The 24,034-nt window shown below is 36.3% G+C and overlaps 1 protein-coding gene and 1 pseudogene across 6 annotated transcripts in view; one reads left to right on the forward strand and one right to left on the reverse strand.

Annotated features, from left to right (window-relative positions):
• The window catches only part of Cdkal1 (CDK5 regulatory subunit associated protein 1 like 1), a 607,184-nt gene that overhangs the window by 466,616 nt on the left and 116,534 nt on the right, over positions 1 to 24,034 (reverse strand). The gene's annotated exons all lie outside the window — the stretch shown is intronic.
• On the forward strand, positions 12,087 to 12,185 carry LOC117285503 (annotated as a pseudogene).

Raw genomic sequence — 24,034 nt, forward strand, 5'->3', positions numbered from 1 at the left:
AAAAAAAAAAAAAAAAAAGTAAAAAATTGAAACTCTTGATTCTATACCTCCCCCCACCTAGTTTTACCACCATGTCTGCCTTTGTAGTGAACTTCTTCTAAATATAATCTGTACTCTGCCTCACCCCTTACTTCTCATTCTGTCTTAAAATCATTCAAATCCTTCTTAAATTCCCATTTTCTCCTGAAACTGCTCATCAAGAACCACTTCATCCCTCTGAACAAATCACATAGATCAATTTTCAGTCTTCATCCTGCTCAATCTCTCATGGACTATTACACAGCTGGGCACTCCCTACACTGGAAACACACCCTTCACTCCAGCACTGGCCCAGCTGCTTCCACCTCTCCTTGACCCATGCCACTCTGACTCCTCCTTGGTGGTTCCTTCCTTTTCTGCCTATCCTCATTTGCCAGATCATCTTGCCCATGGCTTTATATATCTATAGGACAGGGTTTGTACCTCAAATTCCTACTTCATATACATAACTCAGGTATCTAGTAAGCATCTCAAACTAACATAATCCAACAGAACTTTTGACTTTACATTTCCACACTCATGCCACTCCACACAAAAACAAAGAGAAGAAAAATAAAGCCTGTTTATTTCTCATCTCAGATAAGAGACACCAATATGTATATACCAATAGTCAACCGCCCCGCCATCCAAAAAAAAAAAAAATCTAGGCATTGCCCTTGACTGCTCTTTTTCATATTTCCCATTCAATCTACCTGTAAAGACTACTGACTCCCTTAACAAGAAAATTCAAATCCAACCCTTTCTTTTCATTTCTATTGCTGCCACACTTGTTCAAACCATATGCATCTCTTGCTTGTACTTTCTAGCTGCCAGCATGATGATTTCAAAATCTAGTCTCCCAGATCCTCAGACTTTTGCTGTCACTACATTGCAGTCTCCATCTGATGTCATCTCCTTCAGAAGGTTTACCCCACCACACTCTAGTAACAGCCCACCCCTCCACCCTTCCCTGTATTTTATGCCTCAGTTACACTCTTATCATTGATTATCAAAACCTGAAATACTATTGTTTATTTTTTAAATGTCTACTTATTTCCTATCTCCGCCCAAACATACAAAGTTGAGGAACTCTCCTAATCATCACAGCACACTGAGAGCAGAACAGTGCCTCACTGTGGGTGTCAAATATGAAGGCCTGAATTTCTATCAAATCCTTTTCCATTCAAGTGCCAAGCATGATTATACTCCAGCCTTCTCTTGCTTTCTCATAGCTCTTTTCATCTAAGTTTTAAAAAAACCTATAACTACAAATGGAATAAAAAAGCAAACCCATACCACAGCAAAATGTTCAGTTCCATAATATCTCCACGTTGTTGCTTCTGTTTATTACAAAAGCAATAAATGCAATCTAAAGAAAATTAAGGCTAGAAAATACTGAGTAGGAAAACTAACATTTAAAATTCTTAAATAATATACTATAAAATTATTTTCCTAGTTATCTTTAATTAAAATTTTATTAAAATGAAAACCTTGATGTGTATTTAAATGGCCTGTTCAAACAGAAAGTAAAGTTCATTCCTTGCTCACATTTTGATTTTACAAAACCAACCAAGCAGATGACACATTCATTTTGTAATAATGTGTGGAAAGGTATTTAAAGTTCTAGTGATAAAGAACATGTCTAAATTGTATTTCAATTGTAATTATTATATTTCTTGAGCTCAGATTTTGTTTATTTTAACAAAACAAGAAAAAATTAATATACATAACTTGAAATCAATTATAAAAACTTTATTATTGTAACTTATATTAATAACAGTTTAAGTATTTATTTCCAAAACTGTTTACTACACTCTTTTTCAGGGTTACTTGAAAAAAAATCTATCAGTTAGCCCATAAATACTCCATGTGAATATACTTGACAATGGCGTATCCAAGAGGTAAAGAAAAAACAATATAATTTCCTAACATGATGTCTATGTCTCTTGAGAGTCAAGAATAATTCATATCATGCGCTCCTCTGAATATGTGGCATCATTTTTAAAGAATGTAAGACAATGATATTATTTAAAGAGAAACAAAACATGTAAAAATGTCAGTGGAGGACAAGATATGAGAACTTACTTTTGGATCACGACAAGAAACAATCATCTGTCACTCTAAGTAAACAATCATCTGTCATTCTAACTAAATTCACTAATTCAGTCAAAATCCAAGAAGAAAGTGTTAACAGGTGCAATAAAGACAATACAGCAAATTGCTGATCCCAAGTAAATGCTCTGCATCAAGGTCAGAGGAAAATCTCTTAACTGTGTCTCTTGAAATAACTAAAGCCATTCTAGTTTTTGTCTAGTAAACACTGACTATTGAATACAACACTTAACTTTCCTTAAAATAGCCCCAACACAATTACTCTCCTAACTGGGGAAGAAGGAAGATGTTATTTCCTCCAGGGAAGTCTTCTCTAGCCACTGCAACTTTGAAATTATGTTCTCTTCTGTTTTCCTCTAGAACCCTAATTCTTCCCCCATCAGAGATGGTATTGTGTTCTGTCACCAAAATGCCTTGGTTTACTCATCTATGCTACTAGACTGTAACAACATGGTGCGCCCATTACGGCTGCTCAGCTGAAGTTCTCCCTTCAATCCATCCTTTGTTTCTTCTTAGCAGAGATTGGATTTTGTTGTTATCCTCTGAAGCACTGTGCTAAGTAAAGAGCTTCCATCACCACAAAGTTCAAAAGTGGATTTAAAAGACACTGTGAGTCAGCCACAATGTCTTCACTCTCCTAGTGAGCAGCTTTGAGAGCTAAGTCTGGGACCCAGTTCAAATTATTGGTGCACAGGGAAGCATTGGGAACGGCTTCCCAAAAATAGCGTAGTATGGGAGGAACACCTCTCTTATTGACTGCCATCATGAAAGCATACATCTGAAAGTACTGATACTATGATGGCACATGCCTGTCATCCCAGCACTCGGGAAACTAAGGCAGGAGGATCGCCATGAGTTCAAGGCCAGCCTGAAATACATAGCAAGACCCTGTCTCGACACCCCCCCAAAAAAAGTACTGCTACTGGAACAATATTGCCTCAAGTAGGAAGATACTACAAAAAAACTAAGACTGTCAGAACCAAAAAGTAGAGGCTCTTGCACTGCCAAAAGCATCATTAAGCTATGGGCTTAATCAACCTAGAATTACCAATTTCCAGACTCCTAGTGATACAAGATGAAAAAAGCCTTTTGATCCAACCCACTTTTGGTTGAATCTTCTGTTATGCATGCATAGCCAAAAGTATTTAAACTGAAATAGCTTATTTTCATTAAAATAAATTAATGAGGTGAAACCAAACTCATGCCCACCTCTGTTTGACTCCAGGGCCCATATATTATCAATCCACTGTGCACCAGCTTTTATTCTCAATCAGCCAAGTCAGGATTCTAAGCTAGTCTCCCAATACTAAATGCAAATCTGTTTTTTACTGTACAATAGGTAGTCTAGGGGGTCCATAATTCTGCCTTTTATTTATAAACTTGTTAGCGTGACATCTTTCCAGAAGCTAGATGTCATTAGAAGTTTTTATTTGGCTAATAAGGTACTGGAAGTACTGGAGAAATATAAGGTGCTTATACCTACAAATCCTTCCTAAAGAATTGGCACATATATTTCAAAAACAGATATCTCTATAATCACTACATGTGCAGAGAAAAGAGCATATATCTACCTCACAACCTTAATTCACTTTTTACCTGTTTCATCTTAAACATACATAAACATAAATTATATATGCTCCCAAGTCCACTAAAAAGTAACAATACTAGAACAAAGAGATATGTTATATAACTCCCAGGAGAGGTTACAACCAAGAAAGACAAGAAGACATTTTTTAAAAAACTAAAAAGGGGCTCCTTTACAGATTAGAAAACGAAGGCTTACTGAGGTCGAATATTTCACTAGAAATTACAAATATTTATAAAGGGCCCAACTAGACATTTAGATTCCAATTTCTAATTTAGTGTTTTCTCCAAAATATCATAACTTTCTCAAGCTGCTTACTAAATACTTACTGAGAATATTTGGCCAAACAAAAAATAATCCATTACTACATGTCCAAGTAAATCAAAAACTTTTTTATTAAGTTCAAACCATAGATGCACTACCTAATATACTGACATTTTAAAGTAAACTTCACTATGTACTAGTTACTTTTTTCCATCTTCTAGTCAATAAGATACTGTTTTACTTACATAATTTAAATATACCTATTGTTATCAATTCAAGCACAATTGAGAAATGGTAGATCCAACTGATTCTTATGGGTCTACTTTCTACAAAAACGTTGTGTGCCATATTTATTAAATTTAATAAGACAGAACTTATATTTTTAATTTAAGTGCTTTAACTCCTTGAATGAAGTAATTAATATCTATTGTTGATTTCACCCAAAAGCCTCTTGGTTATGAACCTAATTACTCTTGGAATTTTTAACTTGGAGCTCAGGAAATCAACAATCTTAAAAATTTATGTATAAAGGTTAATTTAGATAGCATTTCAGTGTTACCATTAATTTCAACATCCACTTCACAGAAGATGATGAGTTCTAGATAACTGCTGTTATCTCATCTCTTATCCATATTCAGGAGAGAGCAGCATGAAGCCACCCTGGACCAGTATCAGATGAAGAAAATCCTGTTCAGGTCTTCATGGAAAGAAAGGCCAATCTCCTGTCCAGTAGATGCAAACAAGGAAACTGCATTCAGTTACTGTTCCTATCCTCACAACCACAGAAAGAATCAGCTGCCAAAAAAAAAAAAAAAAAGAATCAGCTGCAAGATGAGGCCAAGAATGCAAAAGAGGGGGAAAAAGTGAAAGAACCCATCTGGATCTCTAAAGACACTGAATTCACTCAACCCACAATGCCACCTTCTGGAACATCCCATGTGCAACACACTCTACTTCCTTACTGTTCCAGTGAGTCTCTCTTGAGAGCTCTATTACTTGAAGTAAAAAGCACCTTAATTGATAAAACAGTAAAGTCAAGTCTAGGAACGAAAAGCTCTACAAAGAGACTATAAAACTACAGTATAACAAAAAGAATCCTTCAAAAGTATCTTTTTTGTTGGATAATTCAAGTATCAGCCATGGTTAAGGACAAGGAACTCCAAGCTTCTCCTGAATAAGAACTGATCTGGTAAACTATCAGGAAACTAAAAAGCATTTCCATTCATTATTTTTTGTAAACAGTTTTTAAGCACATCCAGGCTCTGGACACATGGTGGTCAACAAAACAGAGTGTGTCCCCATGGTGCATCCATGGAAGAAAGAGAGAGATAATTTTAAGAAAATAATATCTTCCTCATGGATTTAGTTCTGTTGTATAGAACTCATAAAATATTCAAACAAGTTCTATCATGATCAATGTCTAAAGATTGTGATCAATTACAAATAAGAAGACTTGATAAACTCACTCGTGAAAAATATCAGACGGAAAGAGAACAAACAGAAACTGAAAGAGAAAAAGAAATCAGACCAGAATAACAGAAAAGTAAGAGGAAATTTGAAGAAAGAATAAGATTACAAAATAATCAAAAGCAACACACAAATGCCCAACCCTGCCTCCCAAATAAAAAATAAAGCAACAGGGAATCAAACAGCATCTGTTTCAGTTTTGTGGTATCAGGAACACGGAACTGGGACACATGGGATGTTAACTCAATTAATAAGGCCTTGGACCTGAGGTCTTCTAACACCTTTTTATAAAAGCCTATCTCAGACCAGAAGAAAAGATACAACTTCCGGGCCCAGAAGAGCATCTGTAAATCATAATTCAGTTCTCAAAGCCCACCACACCACAACCCACATTCCAGTTAAATCTAATTTGTCCAATTTCTGGTCAGAAATATCACTCTATTGCCTTATGGAAAAAGAAATTCCTGCACCTTTTCTCATTATATATGGTAAATTAGAGCCTAGAAGCAAAGATGATTTTTGAGAGAAAAATTTTCTAAAATGAAAACATGAAAATTAAACATTAGCATAAACAATTACCCAAAGTTTCAGCCTTTCTATATCAAAGTTTCAAGACAAGGTTCTGTCACCCGAGTAAATTGAATAACTTGAGCTCCTTATTTTCTCAGAAGAAATTTAAGTAATCACTAAGTAGCCACTCAACTGTTTAACAAACTTAAGTAAGAGAAAAAAAAAAAGTTACCAGGAAAACTTACAAGCACTTGAGTAAGTGGCTTGACCTTCTAGTGTGTAGTGTATTTCAGACAGAACAATAGGTTATTGTAATTTCCAATAGAAAAAAATTATCCTTATAATACTGTACGTATTAAAACAGCTTCAGAGTTCAAGTAATAGGTCAGTAAATAATATGACTTGGGGATATCTGAGACTAGGCCTTAATGTACAGAAAATATAAACAATTTTTAACCCTCTTCTAAAAATATACACTTAAATAGATATCTGGCAGAGAGCTTTACCCTTAAAAGTATAAATGTTTTTTAAATTTGCAAAAATTTGCTGCCTGCTTTGTATGAGGCATCCATCATACCAGCCATGATTAATACTATTTAAAAATATAGTTGGCAGGCTGAAGATGTAGCTCAGTGATAGATATTTGTCTAGGAGACGCTAGAACATAGGTTCAATTCCCTGAACAAAAATAAACAGTTTCTCTCAGTACCTGAGAGAGGTTGCTTCCAGGACCCCCGACAGATACCAAAACTCAGGGATACTTGCTATACATAGGTCTTACTATATAAATAGCTGTATACACTGTATTGTAAATGTAAATGCTATGTGACTAGTAATGCTGTGCTGCTTAGAAAATAAGAAAAAAGGTATCTGTACTTGTTCAGTACAAATTTTTTTCTCAATCTCCGTTAATTCACTCCATACGCACAACCCATAGATATCAAGCACTGAGTGTAGGAATCATGTTAAACACGGGGAATATTAAGTAATTCTTGATCAAAAAGGATACTGAAAATGGACATGCCTTCCTTATAAGCAGAATGACCATATACATTTGCCCACACTTTTTAATCCCAGCTCAATCAATAGTCGCTGTTGTCACTCCTAAGTGTCCCGATTTAGTCCCTGAATTATATGGTTACCCCATGAGAGTGGGTAAGTAGACAGGTGCTATATGGTAACTAGTTACCATAATGCCAAATATTGCCTAGATTTCTTTTTTATGTTGTAGATAAGAATAAGCTACCCTTAGATAAAATGTAAAGACTCAGATGTTATATCAACACGATAAAAGCATTCTATGATTGCTGAATAATAACTCTAAAAGGGATTTGTTTCCTTAATTCAAACATCCAGTAGTCAAATATGCCATCATTCTGTGCTACCAGATTAGTGGTTTGCAACTAACTCTGGCAGATCTCAACAACCACATGATCAAGAAAGAAACCAAAACACTGGGGCCACTTGCCAGAATGTCCCAGGAACAAAGACCTAGCAGGTGGTCATCCACTGCTCCAAATTCAGTCCTGCTGCACAGAACATTATCTCCATCATTGTACAGTATAATGTTGATTCTGTGTAATGTAACTCCTCGTATCCGATTTTCAAAATTAAGACAAAACCATTTTTAAGATAGACAAACCGCAATAGGAAATAACAATGACACAAAAAAATGTAGCTTTGGACTCAATGAAAAGGGCCCCTCCCAAATCCCAGAGGTAATCAGCAAGCCGGACCCACCCTCACCCCAATATTTATTCAATGAGCCAGGGCTGTATCTGGAACAAATTCTGACGCCTAGTTAAACACCAGGTGGTATACCAGGGTAAATTTTTTTTGTAAAGTAACAGATGGCTCAAACTTTTCATCTTTATGATATGCAACCTAGGACTTAAACAAATGAAACTGTCTTCCAAGTACTTTATACAAGTAATACAATTACTTGTGTGAATCATCACTTCGCGTCATAAAAACAGCAGCAAGGGAGGCAGATGCTATACTCCTGGATTATTTATGACTTTAACAGACATATAAATGATATATAAGAACACAGATATATTTAAGTGTGGTTGTATATTTGATGGCATTCCATTTCCTAGGTTGTAAAATTAGGGGGCCAAACTAAATGAGCACTTTGGTTTAAGTAAATAAAGGTAGATTGTCACAAATCTGAAATAAACATGGTAAGAAGAAAGGTATGTTCAATGTCATTAAAGTTAGAACTGCAGGATATTTTTAGTAGAAATTTAAGAACAGGAAGTAGCCACGAGCTGGTTAAGTCAGCCGAGAGGCATCTGATCACTACAGCAGTCACATCCCTCACCCACAATTCATAAGTTTTAACAACTTCTATTACAGTATATTATCAGTTTTATTTTACAAATAATTACTGTTGCTAATCTCTTTCTGAGTCTAACTCATGAATTAAGCTTTATACAGGGCTATATTAGAAAAAATAGTATATACGACATTCAGTACAATCCATAGTTTCAGGCATCCACTGGGGGCTTTGGAACATACCGCCCTAGGACAGGGAGGGGACAACTGTACCTCAAATTCAAAACAGAAAGAGGTAGCCTGAGTGATCTCTTTTTGTTTCTCTCTCCTTTCTTCTTCCTTCCTTTCCCTACCACACATCCTCCAGCCAGGCCCTACCTCCTAACAGTTTGGCCACCCCTCATTAGTGCAGGGCTTGGGCATCTTGTGACACAGACACAGAGTAAAGGATGAGGATTCTCGTGGGTTCCAGAGCTTTATGCAGGGACTCACCTGCCCTACCCAAACGGGCCTGGCCTTCCCCACATGTACCACCCTCCAGAGTGAAAGCAAGTGAGGTAGTAAGGACACACGTGACACATCCTCACAACCCCTCACCTTTCCTGTGGCTGACAATCCTGGGCATGAACACCCATGGTTAAGACCTGACACCCGTGGAGGAGCTGCCTCACCTACCCCCCAACTGAAAGCAGATCCCCTGTGGACACACACTACCTGACCTACTGCACACAGGAGAGAGCAGCAATGCTCCTCTAAAATCCACGAAATGCATACACAGTCCTGATACATTTGAGGGTTGCCTGAGAAGCAAAATGAATTACTCCTGAGCAAAAATGTGTCCACTAAATATTAGCAAAAGAGTTTTTTAACTGAACTTATTATGTGGAAGGCCTTCTTGGCGAAATACTTCTCTAAATGTCTGAATGGTGGACAATTACTCTGCGTCATCCTCATACTGTATTTCAATAATCATCACTAACGCTGAGTGTCAAAAATCTCTATTATCCTCCAAACAGTAAATCTATAATAGTTATGCTTGCTGTTGTTCCTGTTTTGTGAAAATCTTCAATAATAATCTCATTATGTAAAAAACAAAATTTCATTTATTGATAAACATCCTTTATCTTAAATGCTTAGGACAAGAAGTATTCCAGAATGTAGTTTTTCAGATTTTGAACTATCTGAACAGACTTTACCAGATAAGAATCCCAATCCAAAATTCTGAAATCTTAAAATCTCCAAAACCCAAAACTTTTTGAATGTCATGTGAGAGCTCAAAATGTTTCCAGTTTTGAAGCAAATGAAATTTCAGATTTTTGGATTAGGGATGCCCAACCAATATCTGCTTCCAAATTGGAAGGAGCACCACAAAAATGTATGCACAGTGATTTTAAGCACCACAAATATTGTCAGTTTTAATGAGGGAAAAACTGACTAGTTTTTAAATACTTTTGCTGAAGTATACTATACAAGCCCTAAGTTAATTAGTTCACACATGAGGTCAGCTACCTAGCATGCTTTGCAATCATAAATATCATGATGGGTGTTTCTACAATTTCAGGACACTGACCATTTTATACAACACTTCCAGGAAAAATTAACACTTGGAATAAAGCTGACTTTTAAATTTATAACTATTAGTCATCATCCTACTCTTTTCTCCCCTCAACCCTGGAACAATGGAAAATTATTACAGGCCATACATATTTTGATTGAATGTGAATTGTTACTCTCATTTTAGTCAGGGTTTCTGACCCACTTAGGCCAAACTTCATATTCTGTGTTGCAAATTAACCCGATGATCTCCCTCTAATGGGTATTGGCATACCATAAATTCAACTATTTACAAGAGCCTTAGGGTACTAGACTATATCATCCAGAATTCTATTCTGAAAGAACAAATCACAAAGAAATTCATATAAGTAAGATTTAATTTGAGGTACAGTAGAGCAAAGTAACTATTATTTCCTGACTTCTGGTCTAGGGACTTCTTCCACAGATCACTGTTTTCTAGTCTTTTACTTTTGCCCCCTCATACAGAATTGAGCTTGGTACCATGTGACTTCACCTCTGATATATATTTAGAGCTAGTTATTAAGTAGAAAATAAACTCATTAGCAACCATTCTCCCTGTTGTTTCCTCAACTTTACCTACACTGGTCTTTTCTTTCTGTTCTATGAACATGCCAAATACACTCCTCCCTCTTTTTCCATTGCTAATCCTCTGCCTGGAAGGTTTCTCTTAAATATTGCCAATACTTATTTCACTCAGGTTTCTGCTTAAATATCTTTTCTTTTTTCTTTTTGGTGCCAGGGATCAAACTCAGATCCTTGTGCCTGTGAGGCAGGCGCCAGAATCACTGAGCTAAATCCCCAGCCCTTAAATATCAATTTATTAGAAAAGTCTTTCTTGCCCATGCTACCCAAAATAGTAACCCCTCTCTAAAAGCTTTACCTTCATTTTCTTTACATATTTGCTACCTGACTTACATGTTACTTTTCTCCTCCAACCAGAATAAAAACTAGATTGAAAGCCAAAAATTTTCAGGGCTAAGGATTTAGCTCGGTGATTCTATGTCTGCCTGGCAACCATAAGGTCCTGAATTCAAGTCCCAATACTGGGGAAATAAATTTTTTAAAAAATTGCTTTCTTTACTATTATACCCATGAAACTTAAAGTACTTGGTACAGCTCAATAAATGAGTGGATAAATGTTTATCTCCTACTTCTGTAAACTCATTAAGTACTTTGTTTTAGTTGGGGCTGAAATCCTATTGCCTAAACCAAGGCTTCACATCGAAAACACTCAATAACCACACTGACTTAGGCCTGCATTTATTTTTATTTGTTTTTTGATTGCTGGGGATTAAACCCAGGAGCCTTGAGTATGCTAAGCACACGCTAAACCCCTAAGCTACATCCCAAACCCCAGGACTGCTATTTTTAATTGCCCTCAAAATTGCAAACAATAATAAATATATAATTTTATTGATGCTTTGACAATCAAACAGAAGCTCACTAATTTCCTAATAACTAAAACATTCAGCAGTTATCAAAGCTTAAAATAACTCAATAGTTGATCATATACTCATAGCTGTGCATTCAAAACTTCTTGAAAATAGACAAACAACATATTATGTTTTCAAACTTAGTTATATATTCTTATAGTTATAATTGTATAATATAGCCCAAACACAAAATTTTTATCATAATCAGTTTACTAATACTGACTTTTTACTGTTTGTATCCTTGTATTTAAGATTATAATATAATCTTCCCCAGAAAAACATGTAATCAATGACATAGCGTTAAAGGTGTGGTTCCCAGAGTCATGGAACCTCGGGATGCAGGGCCTAGTGACAGGTCCTTAGGTTACTGCAGTGCACCCTCAAAGAGGATTATGGGACTTTGACACCTTCCTCTTCCCTGCTTCTTGGCCATGGAGTAAACATTTGGCTCGACCACACTCTCTACCATTTCAATTCAGCTCCTCCAACAAAGGCCTAACAGCATTGAGTCAATCTGTTCATGGACTACAACGTGTAAAGCCATGAGAAAAATAAACCATTTTCCCCTGGTAGTGGGACTGAACATAGGGCTTTCACACTAATGTACATCACTAGCCCTCTTGTGTTTTGAGAAAATGTCTCACTAAGTCATTAAACTGCCCCGCTTCAAACTTAAAATCCTCCAGCCTCAGCCTCCCACATTGCTGGGATTAGAAGTGTGCAACAACACCTTCTTTTTATATTAATTATCTCACGTGCTTTGTTCTAGTGACAGAAAAGTAACACAAAGGCCAACTATATTTCAAAACACTACAAAATTTCTACTTCCTTTACAGTGAGATCTTGTTTGCCTTGGCATGACATACTGAAATGGAACAGTACAGAGATTAGCATGGCCCCTGCAAAAGGGTCACATGCAAATTCATAAAGCATTCTATACTTCTGCTTGTGCTGAAATATCACACTGTACCCCATTTATATGTACAATCATTACATTTTAATTTAGAAAAACTAAAATTTAAATACACAAAATAAACACTTTTAAAAACAAGTAGAATGGTTCTACTTTATTTTACTATTAAATCATTTGGGTACCATTTCAAATAAATTGAACTATTAAAATATTTTAAAAGGATAATAACTAAAATATTTTCAAATAGCCAGATGAATTCTAAAAATGAATGTAATTCCCTTTGTTTTTAACAAGGGTACCTTACAGCACATAAAAGAGCTACGTAGGTTTTTTCTTTTTTTTCTTCAGATCCATCTCTGCCAAGAGTTAGCAATATTTTTTCTATAGTGCCAGATAAGTATTTTAGATTTTGTGAGCCACTGGTTCTGTCAAAACTGTTCAACTCTACCCTAATATTGTTAAAAACAACCACGGACAGCAGGTTAAATAATACATGAGTCTGTTCCAATAAAACTTTATTTCAGAAACAAGCAGCAAGATAGATTGCCCTGAGGGCCACTGTTTGCCAAGCCTAATCTGTATCACTCCCTATAGAGTAACTTCTTAAAACTCAGAACCCAACTAATAAATGGGTGACCTGCCTAAAGTCAAATTACAACAGTTTTGTTTTCAACTTTTATTTGTAATATATATTCCAAAAGAAATCATATTACAATCAGTTGTGAGACACAAACAAATGAAACAATTCTATCTCACTGCTATGCTTCCAGTTGGAAACAGAAAGAAATCATGTATACATTCCACAGATTTTAGGTTCTAAGAGTTGGAACGCTAAATAGTATAGGGGCAGACGAGAGAAGGAGGAAGAACTGGACTACTTCTTTTCTGGGACAATGTTAATATCTGGTATCTGTCTACTGCTCCTTAATCACTCTGTAGAAGATCCCAGTGTTGTCAATATCTCTTAAGGTATGTACCATGACATTATACCAGGGTCTGTCATAACTCTCAATTTGTCTAAGGTTTTTAAATGTCTAAATTACTTTCATAATAGTTTTCTTATCCTTTAATAAAGCTGATCTCTACTGAAAGCAAGCAGAAAAACTGATTCAACTAAACGTATTAATGTGTGATTTAAAGGACTAATAAACATTCACAAAACTCCTTACCTGAATACTTGGAATATTTATTAAGGTGGCTGAGGGAATATATAACAACTCAAAATTCTTGGGGGCATAACTTTTATAATAGTGAAAGGAGGAGTACAGTATTATGAAGAAATAAAAGTGGGGAAAGAGGTTGTTGACACACAGCACACAAGCAAACCAATCCTACCCAAGTGAAGGCTTCATCAATCTACTCCAAAAAATTGACCTCCCTCTGCCATGTTTGGCCATTTTTGAGCCCATATAAGCTGTAGTTTGGGTATTATTAATTCGAATGTGGATTAAAAGGTAAAAGAAGTGAACAGTCAATAGAGAATACTATAGACTAGAGCAAATCAGAGTGCCTAAGAGGGGCAGCTGTGTAGGCCTACAGAGACAGACATGCTACATCATCAGTTTTTCCAAAGAAGCCAAAAATACAGATTCTTTAAACATAAAATTGCCAAATGTTTTAAACACTGCACAAGCAAAAAAAAAAAAAAAAAATCATCTGGAGTTGGAGTGAGCACACAGGTCATCAAATTTCCCTCCCTGCTTTCCAGGCCACTGTCTTTCTACTACAGCCTTCCAGGGTAACAACACTGTGGGGGGGCTCCAGCCTTGTGTGTGGGTCAGCAACAGATCTGGTGTTTTAAGTCAGGGAAATGCTTACTAGAACCTCAAAGTGAACAAATCTCAATACAAATTTTCATTATTCTCTGTTAAGACCTATGAGAGAAAAATTCAGGCATTCCCAAGATAATTATTAAAACTTTTCTCCATAAAACCAGATATGGTCATAAGTCTAAGCACTAACATATTTTAGAAAGATAACATAAAACATCCCTCCAGGCCACCCTCCTCAGATACCACTGTATGCCATTTGGTGTTGAGTGAATTCTTTCAATGTGGAAATCAATTCTGAAATGCATCCACAGAAGTTCCATCTGGTCCTGAAGTCAGACAAAAGATGGCTCAGGGGGCAGTTTTCATTGCAACAATCTGGATGTTACCCCTTTACAGCTGATATCTTGCCTCAATTAGAAGAAACTTCCTGCAGCAGAAGGTGAATTTCATACCATAAAACAAATCTCAGCTTGCCATGAAATTTAGGCTACTTCACTCAGGTCAGACCAGTCACAGGTCAGGCCTGCCAGCTGCTACACAACTTCTGTTCCAGTTTCTGCCCAGACCTGTAATTATTTACAGTTTTGCACCTGTCATAATCCTGAAACAATGACTTTCCTTGTTTCTCAGGGCTTATAGACAGTTAAATGTACTCAATTTCAAAACTGAATGCTTAAGGCACTCATGTGAAAGGGTCACTATCATTTTCTAAACTTTTTAAAAACAGAACTGAAATAGAAGTGAGCAGAAAAGATACTAGTTTCAATGTAAAATAAGATACAGAGTAGGTAATCTTGAGCTTCATGAGCACAGGAGTAACCCATGAGTTCTTAAAAAATAGAAACCCTTAAATCCAACAGCTGGACCTCCAAAATCAGAATTTAGAAATGGGGTGGGGTGGGTACACTTTTAACCTGTCATCTGAAAACCATGTTTTATAAAGTAGTACAACACTGCAATTCACTAAAACTACCCTCTTTTAAGACTGATTCATCACCACCACTACAACAATTTGGGAGATATTTCTTAATTCAGTAGACAGGTAAAATTACAGTACTATCGCAGTCAAAAGAAGGACAGTAAATAATGCTAAAAGTGGTTCTGTGGGTTAATGTGACCATCCATTAAGAAATGCAAATGCATCTTCTCACTCCAGCTGATTCTGCCACAGAAAATTGAAAGCTATGGCTTGCTGAGCTTTTATTCTCCTAAGTTATGCAAGTCTATCCAGAAGGTGCATATTTCTTTAAGAAATCAGCAGCCCTGGGTAAACACGGTGCATCTGGTGAACACATGTCCACGAGCAGGTAAACACATGATTTCAGTAATTAGTTCCAACACCATCTGTCAAGCAGGTAGTTCAAAACCTACTCAACAGGAAAGGCAGTTTGAAGTAATTTTTAAGCAAGTACACTTCTCATCTGCTTAATAAAAGTAGAGATCAAAACACAAACCTGGAAACCTGTCTGCCTCTGCCCCAGATTTACTCAGGGCAGAGTAGGCAGGTTCTTTCTTGTAACTAAAAAATATGATAATGCTTCACTGCTTGAGAAGCACAGAATCTGACTAATTATCCCCAAAAGAAAATTTCTTATGATTAAAAATGGCAGTAATTTATTCATCACTAATCAATAACTAACAAGACCAGTCTCTGTAATAAATTAAAGTGTGTCACCTGTCTGCAAAACCACCTCACTATTAATTAAAGGATAAACCGCTCTGGTGACAAAGGCTTTGAAATATTTCTCAGTATTATTAACTCAACTTGAAAAACATAAAGCTTAATGCAAAAGAACATGGGGAAATAAAAAAAAATGGCAGAGGAGGAGAAGGAAAAATCCAATTAAGAGTTTTTCTGTCTTAGAAAAACTTGGTTGATAGATTTTTTTTTTCAAAATTATCACTGCAATTCTGCCTTAAGGTATATCTTAAACCCATGGCTTTTCATCAGTCTGATTTATATAATTCAACTGATACTAGCAACTTTCAAACATTCAAAGCGAGGCATGACAGGAATACCAAGGGTTCAATTCCCCAAGATAAATGCAAATTTTTCTTTTAGCTTCAATTTTCTTCTCTTGCCTTACTTTTATTATAAAACTGATTCAAATTCTGCCTTCTCTTTCCATCTCTCCATTCTGAGATTGAAATATCAAAAGTGAAATAAATCAGCATGTACCCCAGAAGGTGAGAGTAACACACTTCGCCCTTGTGGTCCTTCCCAAATCACAACTCTCTAAACATGGGCAATACCTGAGACAAGCCCAGGTTGGGGAAGAGCTACAAAGAGCTGACAAGCCCCAAACGGTTAAGAACCAAACACAAAACCAATCTGAACCACTGTCACAAATGAGGGAAAACTAAGATATGGCAATAAATGTAATATGGTATCTAGATGAGATCCTAAAACATAAAAGGGATATTGGGAAAAATTAGTAAAATCTAAAAAAAAATTAACATCTGGTTAACAGAATTATACCAGTATTGATTTCAAGGTTGTGAGAAACAAATCACAGTATTGTAAGGTGTTAACAATATGGAAACTGGGTACATGGTACATAAGAATTCTACATTGTCTTTTCAACTTTTCTGTAAACCTAAAATTATTCCAAAATAAAAGAAGTTGTCTCAAAGTTTGTTTTGTTTTGTTTTGGGTAAAAGGCATTGAACTGAGGTCCTTGTGCTTGTGAGGCAGGCAGTAGAACCACTGAGCTAAATCACTGGCCTTCTCAAAGTTTGTTTGGTGGGGTCCTGAATGTTCATTCAAACACAATTCATTAACAGCTTCTGTGATGCAGCCAGATACAATGCAATCACTGGGAAAATCACTGTGAGATAGGATCAAGGTAAATACACATTCAAATTGCATAAAAGTGGGCTAAAATCCACTACTGAAAGAAAATGATTGAAGGATATGTGTATGAGCCAAGGTGTCTCACTGGTATAACGCATATAAATTATTTCTCTTACAATGTCTGTAAGTCACTTTAAAATACTTAAATATGAAGAGGAAAATATGTTTCTCCAGCTCAAACTGTAACTCCAGGGGCATTAAGTTACTCTATCTAATCAAGAAGCAAACCCAGGACACATTAATTAGAATCCCACCTTCAGAAATATAACGATGAATAAATATCTTTATGCAGAGAATGTAGTCTAAGTTCTTTAGAAAGTAGTTCAGCTGCCTGAAACTTGTTTGACAAAAATTAAGCTTTGTGAATAACATAGCTGACTATGTCAATTCCTGACAACCATCATTACAAGAGTTTCTAATTGGACATCCAAGTATGACCCTCCTAAAACCCACTTGACATTGTCAGGAAACTTCTTCCATATTTGTGAATGTGCTTCTTTGAGGAGGATAAAATGTTCACAGATTATATGAGATCACTAAAATTGCCTGATTCAAAAATAATTAAGAACTACAACTGAATAATTAAGTCAACTAGCAATTATTCCTTTTATTAAAATCAGTTTTCCTTAGATTATACAACTTATATTTTTCCAAAAAACGGCACCTTTGCTGATGTAAATATCACATATCTTTTAAAAACAGGTAAGATTTTAGCTATCAGAAGATACAACTTGCTTGATATTTTAAATATCTCACCCAAAGAAGTAAACAAAACTTTCTTTAAGAATCCATTACTATCAAACAATAACGCACAAAGCATTCTTGGATTCCAAACCATTTTACCTAGAGATACAAATGGTTCATACATCTCAGTGGAGTTTGATTGTAAATAAAATCAGTGTATTTCGATCCTATTTTACAGCCCTTTCACACTAGTTGCTGCTCTGCATCTTGTAGTTTCCTGTCCATGCAACTCCAGAGAGGAGCAGCCAATTCTTTTCCTTTTACATTTATCTAATGATAATTTTTATCATGAGTCAATTGGTATAGGAAATAACTATGTCATCAGCAATGCTGCTAAAAGTCAGATTATTGTCTCAGTAGTCAAGTATCTGATAAAGGAATACATAAACCAACTGAACAGATACGGAATATGCTGAATTTATAAGTGAATGATGAGAAAAATGACTGCCTTGTATCCACATCATACAAAATACTCTTCAATGCATACTGTATGCATCAAGTCCTAATGGGAAAGCAGGAAAGAAAGCAGCAGCACATAGGGTCATGGACTACTTATAAAAAAGTTAATGAAAGAACTGCTCAGAATTTATTTAGTTACTGTTTAATTATAAACTGTCATTCTTATCCCATGACAATGCCATTCCATTTAACATATATTACAATAAAGTTAACTTTACAAATATTTGGTCAAAGTTAAAGAAAGTTTGTCAAATACTTTTTCTTTTAAAGTATTAAAATACAAACTGATTTTTTTCTCCAATCCAAGCATGAAACAATGGACAGAGATTTTTTTTTTAAAGGAATTTAAAATAAAAAGTTGGTATTCTAGCTCTAGAGAGACAACTAAAGGGAAGTTTCTTTCCTGATTGTTAGTGTAACTTCTAGCTGTATTTTCTAAAGGACAGATTTTATCTTCTTCACAATATTTTCAGATCCCTTTGGCAACTGTATTTCTTTAAAAATCTAAATTTCTAATCTTAAAATCTCTGCAGCCTAAGGACAATATTGCTGCCACTGAAAAATACAAAAATTTTGATAAGAAATTTATTTTGCTATTAGATGATTTCTGAAGAACAGTCTTTATTAAAAGGAAGAGGGATCATGATTTCGGGGTTCCCCTCATGTTTTGCTCTCCTGCTTCTAACTAGGCAATCTGGAATGCATTTAGGGCAATAGCAAGAGGAGAAACGCAAACTTAACTGGTAATTTGTGCCATGATGTCAAGAAACATGGTGGTAGCTTTTATAAATCTACTTTTAACACATCAATCAATCTATATATATTATGAGGTATCTGGAATTGTCAAATTCAGACAGAAAGTAAAACAGTGGTTATAAAAGGAACCCTTCTCCATTGAGTGCAGACTGGTTGCAACCACTATGGAAATCAATATGGAGATACCTCAAATAGCTGGGACTAGAGGCTCCACTTGACCCAGCCATCCCTCTGCTGGGTATCTTTCCAAAAGAATTAAAAGAATCATATCACAGAGATATATGCACACCTATGTTTATAGCAGCACAGTTTGTAATAGCTAAAACTTGGAAACAGCCCATTTGCCCATCCATTGGAAACTGGATAAAGAAGATGTGGTTTTTCTATAAAATGGAATATTACTCAGCCATGAAGAATGAGAAATTAGATTCATTCATAGGAAAGTGGATACATATTGAGGATATACTCCTAAGTGAAATAAATAAGTCACACATGTGTAAATACCAAATAGTTTCTCTGGCATGAATAAACTGTAATAGTACATAAGGTCCTAATAAGATAACTGACATTGTGAAATGGGAAGAAAAGGGCTAAAGGTGTAGGGAAAGCGAGAAGGGTAGGGGAAAGGTAATAAGGGAAAAGAAAAAAATGTGAGATAATGAAAAGATGGAAATAAAGTGTTTGTAAATGGGGAAGAGAAGAGGGGATGAAGGGAGAGCAGGGACAGGGGGAAAAAAATGAGAACCAAAACCTGTCATGTAAAGGTACAAGATCCCAATAATGAATGTAAGTGTACTGTATACCTAAAATATACCAATAAACTCAATAAAAAATAAAATAGTGGTTATCAGGGACTAAGGGCAGAGAGCTATAGAGCATTACTGTTAAATGGTTATAGAATTACTTTGGGATGATAAACAAGTTTGGTGTGTGTCCCCTCAGCACCATCCAGAATGGAAAGCAATACAGAGTACAGATTTTCCTTGACTTATAATACAGTCAATCTTAACCCATTATGAGTTGAAAATTTCATAAATCAAGCATGTACTTAATAAACCTAACCTACCACTTGTCTTAGCTTACCAACATGGTATACTACACTGGAGATGTCAGTTGCTGACCTTCAGGATCACAGGGCTGACTGGGAGCTTCAGCTCCTGCCCAGCATCAAAAGTGAGTATGGTACCATATATCACACATATCACTGTCCCAGGAAAATTCAAACTCTAAAGTTCAATTTCTACTGGATACATATTGTTTTGGCACCACGATAAAACTGAAAATCTTAGGTCTAAGACTGATTGTATTGTCTACCTGGTTAGCAAAGAAAGGAAACATAAAAGAAGAATGGAAACAGTAGGGCCAGGTACCAAAAGACTAGGTGGTACAAGTGTGCTGGCAGACAGGAGGAAACAGAAGCTCCCAGAAGCATACAAATAACACTTCCTCCCACTGGAACTGGGCAACTGAACTCACCTCTCAGAGACAGCTGAGTGATTCATGGGCACGTGAGTGGACCACTAACCTAAGCAGCCCGAAAGGATAGTTTTGATCACAAGCCTTTCACCCAGAAAGAACAAATAAAGGATAATATATATAGTGTATATGAGAGACACCCAACATATAGTAAAGGTGCTCCAAATGCCCTACAGATGCTTTAGGAAACAATTCTGGATGTACCTATCAGTGTCAAGAAGCATGAGAAACCCAGTTCTAAAGGCCACATCTATTTTTTTTTCTCAGACACAGTCCTGAAAAATGTATACTATATCTACATCTTTCACAATCACTTGGCTGGAAAAGCAGCAGCACTGCAAGATATACATAGTCTCATAAACATGTTCTGCATTTTCCACTGACAAGAAGGGCAATCACAAATGCTTTCATTCTGAGGTTTATGTATTTTAGTCCATGGGGTCAGACCATCTCTCATTACTTGCACTGGCTATTTGGTTACCTTGCCAAGTCACTGTTTCATAACAGTATTAATACACACATGGAGAATATGCAGGAGCTGTGGGAGTAGAACATTCTCCACACAATTCAAAGAACAGCAAACATCCTAATGCACAGGTGAAGACACCTGATCTTCTCCTAGAGAATTATAGGGGGACTCCCAGGTCTAGAGTAAAAGCCTCCTACGACTCTAATGAAAGCAGCTGGCAGGTTCTCAGTAAGATCCATGTCGAGCATGATGCTTATCAGTGAACAGGCTACCTGTAAACTGCAAACTTTTCTGAGCTGAACAATCCCAAGGTCGAGCATGACTATATCTTAAGAGAAGCTTTTAGTATTAGACTTCAATCATCCTCATTAAACGGACCAGACATGCTAAGAAAAAGCAAAAGTATTTCTGCAGTCTTGACCTTCAGAAAGGCTTAGGCAGGAGAGTAAAGCTGCTGTAGTGCTAGGTACACATTAATACAAGGGCTGTTAGGAACACTTCTAGCTAGGAAAAATGAATGCATCTGGAAAGACAATTCGGTTATTTGTTCGCTTGCTTTTTTTCAGAAAGAGGAAAGTGATTGTTATTTTTCCTCTTGATAAAACACAGGCAAAGAGTTCAAACAGCTGATATTTCTAAAAGTGTACTCTTAGAAGGATTTCAGTAATGTAGAGTTGATTATCAATGATGTTCTTATTTCAGGGCCAGGGAATTAGATCAACGGTTCTGTCGTCTGCCTCATAAGTGTATGGTCCCAAGTTCGATCCCCAGTACCAAAAAAAAAAAAAAAAAAAATGCTTATTTCAATTAGATAACTATCAAAAAAAGGCAATAAACTAAAGTATATCTTCAAATGAAAGTTTGGAGGGTAAGACTAAGGACCACCTCCTTGGACAGCTTTCTTGCTTTATACTTTGGCAGCTTTCATTATGGAATTGTTACCCCAAAAGCACTAGTTTCCCAAATGTATCCAAAAGGTTAGGTTTTCCTTTCATATGTTCTGGGCTGCTAAGCCTAAAAAAAGTAAATTATCCAAGGGAAAAAAATGCAAAAATGATATAATTTCTAATTTCATATCTAATATCCCCTATGAGCAGGCTTTCTATTATGTTTTCACCAAGGGTTTTGTGATTTCTGAACCAAGAGAAAACTAAAACTTCAGACTTCCTGAAAAAAACCCTTCTATGACCCACAAGGAAATTATGCGGAATATCAAATCAAAAGTCCAGAAGAGCCAAGCTTGGTGGCACACACACCTGTAATCCCAGCACTCTGGAGGCTGAGGCAGGAGGATCACTGTGAGTTCGAGACCAGCCTGGGCTACATAGTGAGTGCCAGGTCAGTCTCAACTACATAGTGAGATCCTGTCTCAAAAAACAAAACAAAACAAAATCCCAGGAGAGTTTAACATTATAGCCAAATCATGTGAAAAGAGAAAAAAAACAGAAATGAGTGACTATCATTATACTTACTGAATAATTATAAACAGAATTCATAAGATCTCATGATGTCTAGGGCCAACAGCTGCCTAAAATAGCTCTAGAAGTTCAAGTAAACTTGGTGGCTGAGTCACAAACCAAGAAAACTCTTATATTAGTCATCTCTAAAATCTTTATAATCATTTTGACATTTTTATCTTCAGTTTACAATCCTAGCAAAGAAACAATAAGAGTATCCTCAAATTCATGCACTTTATATATAGTCTAGTAGGTTTGCTTCACAGAGGGAGGAGGGGTTGAGATGGAATAGACAGAAACTAAACTCACATAAATGCCCTTATATTCAGGAAAAACAAAAGTTGCCTTATCTGTAAAACAAATCCCCTTTGAGACACTGATAGCACACTGTAAACAGCACATTGTAAAAAAATTAAAATTTAAAAACTTTTGAACATACTTCCAAAGTATGTACATTTGTATACATGTATACTTGTATCACTGTACAAACTGATTGTGTAAGGCCTGGGGATTTAGCTCAGTGGTTCTGCCACCTGCCTCACAAATTCAGGGTCCCAAGTTCGATCCCTGGAACCAAAAAGAAAAAAAAAAGAAAGAAAGAAACTGACTGTGTAATTATAAAACATGCAAAATAGAAAAGAATGAAGTAAAAATGAAGCATCTCAGTTTCTTCCCACCCTCACCTAGGGATGTGCACACCCCGCTTTGAAGACAACTACAGGAAAAGCCAGACACCAGAAATGCATATGAGCTGCCTTTCACAATGCCACCTTGCCCACTCTCAGTTACAGTACATTAGTACTGACGACTGAGGCCTTTCCCAATTCAGAGGAGTTTCTTCCAGCCCTTTCTGCACATGTTACTTTCATTACCTTCAGAAAACAGAGGGCAAGAGAGGAGGCAAAGAGCTCAAACGTACAACACCAAGACACCAGTTAAGAGCACTAACATGGAAGTTTAATAAAACTACAGGCTGAATTAAGTGTCTATATTCTTTCTAGGCCTTTTACCCAGCCAGGTACTTGTGCTCACCTTGCCTCAGAGCAAGCTCTGTTATCAATCACCCTCTCCAGCATCCCCAAGCAGAAGGCAGGCTGGTCCCACCAGGCCATCTGTACACACACCTGCTCCCAGCAGCCGTGGTTGCACAGGGTCTGCTGGCCCAGTCACCCAGGCCCCGAGGGCACCACTGCAAATGCATATTTCCTACAGCACCCAGTCCAAAGATTTGGGAAGAAAAGCTAGAAAGAGTGAAAGACAAGAGAGAAAACAATGGCAGAGTACAAATGTGAATCATATAATCTCCTGGGAGAGGGGTTATAGAGCATTTTACCCACTCATAGTCCCCAAAGAACTTCAAAGTCATCTGTGTTCATTACCTGCTAACTCCTGCTTTTCTAAAGTTCTACATAAATAGTATCATTACCCTAAGAAATATTAAAGTACATTTATCACTACAGATGAACAAAATAATTATTATAAAATAAAGAATCTTAACTCTGTTTTCAGAGTAATGAAAGTACTCAAAAGGACAATGGTGGGAACACAGTACTGTAATATTACTCAATGAATTCACACTACACCTGCAAAAACCTCTCAAAGTTTGAATATTAAATCTATTCTTTATCATTTTTTGTTTTGAGTATGGTAAAGTACTCATGACTTCAAAGGTAGAAAGAACAAAATCTACAGAAGACACTAGAAATGGCAAATAATCCAAATACTGTAAATGCAAAGACAGTTAATTAAAATAAGCTATTATGGCAAACACCATATAAATTAACCAAAACAAAATGGGCAATCCTTAAAGCACATTATCACACACTACTGGTAGGGCTACAATATATACCTTTTCTACAGAACTATATGGCAAAAGATAACTACTGTACAGAA

Source organism: Fukomys damarensis, unplaced genomic scaffold, assembly GCF_012274545.1.
Source record: "Fukomys damarensis isolate Sample0158 unplaced genomic scaffold, DMR_v1.0_HiC HiC_scaffold_10, whole genome shotgun sequence".
In the NCBI taxonomy this organism is placed as follows: domain Eukaryota; kingdom Metazoa; phylum Chordata; class Mammalia; order Rodentia; family Bathyergidae; genus Fukomys; species Fukomys damarensis.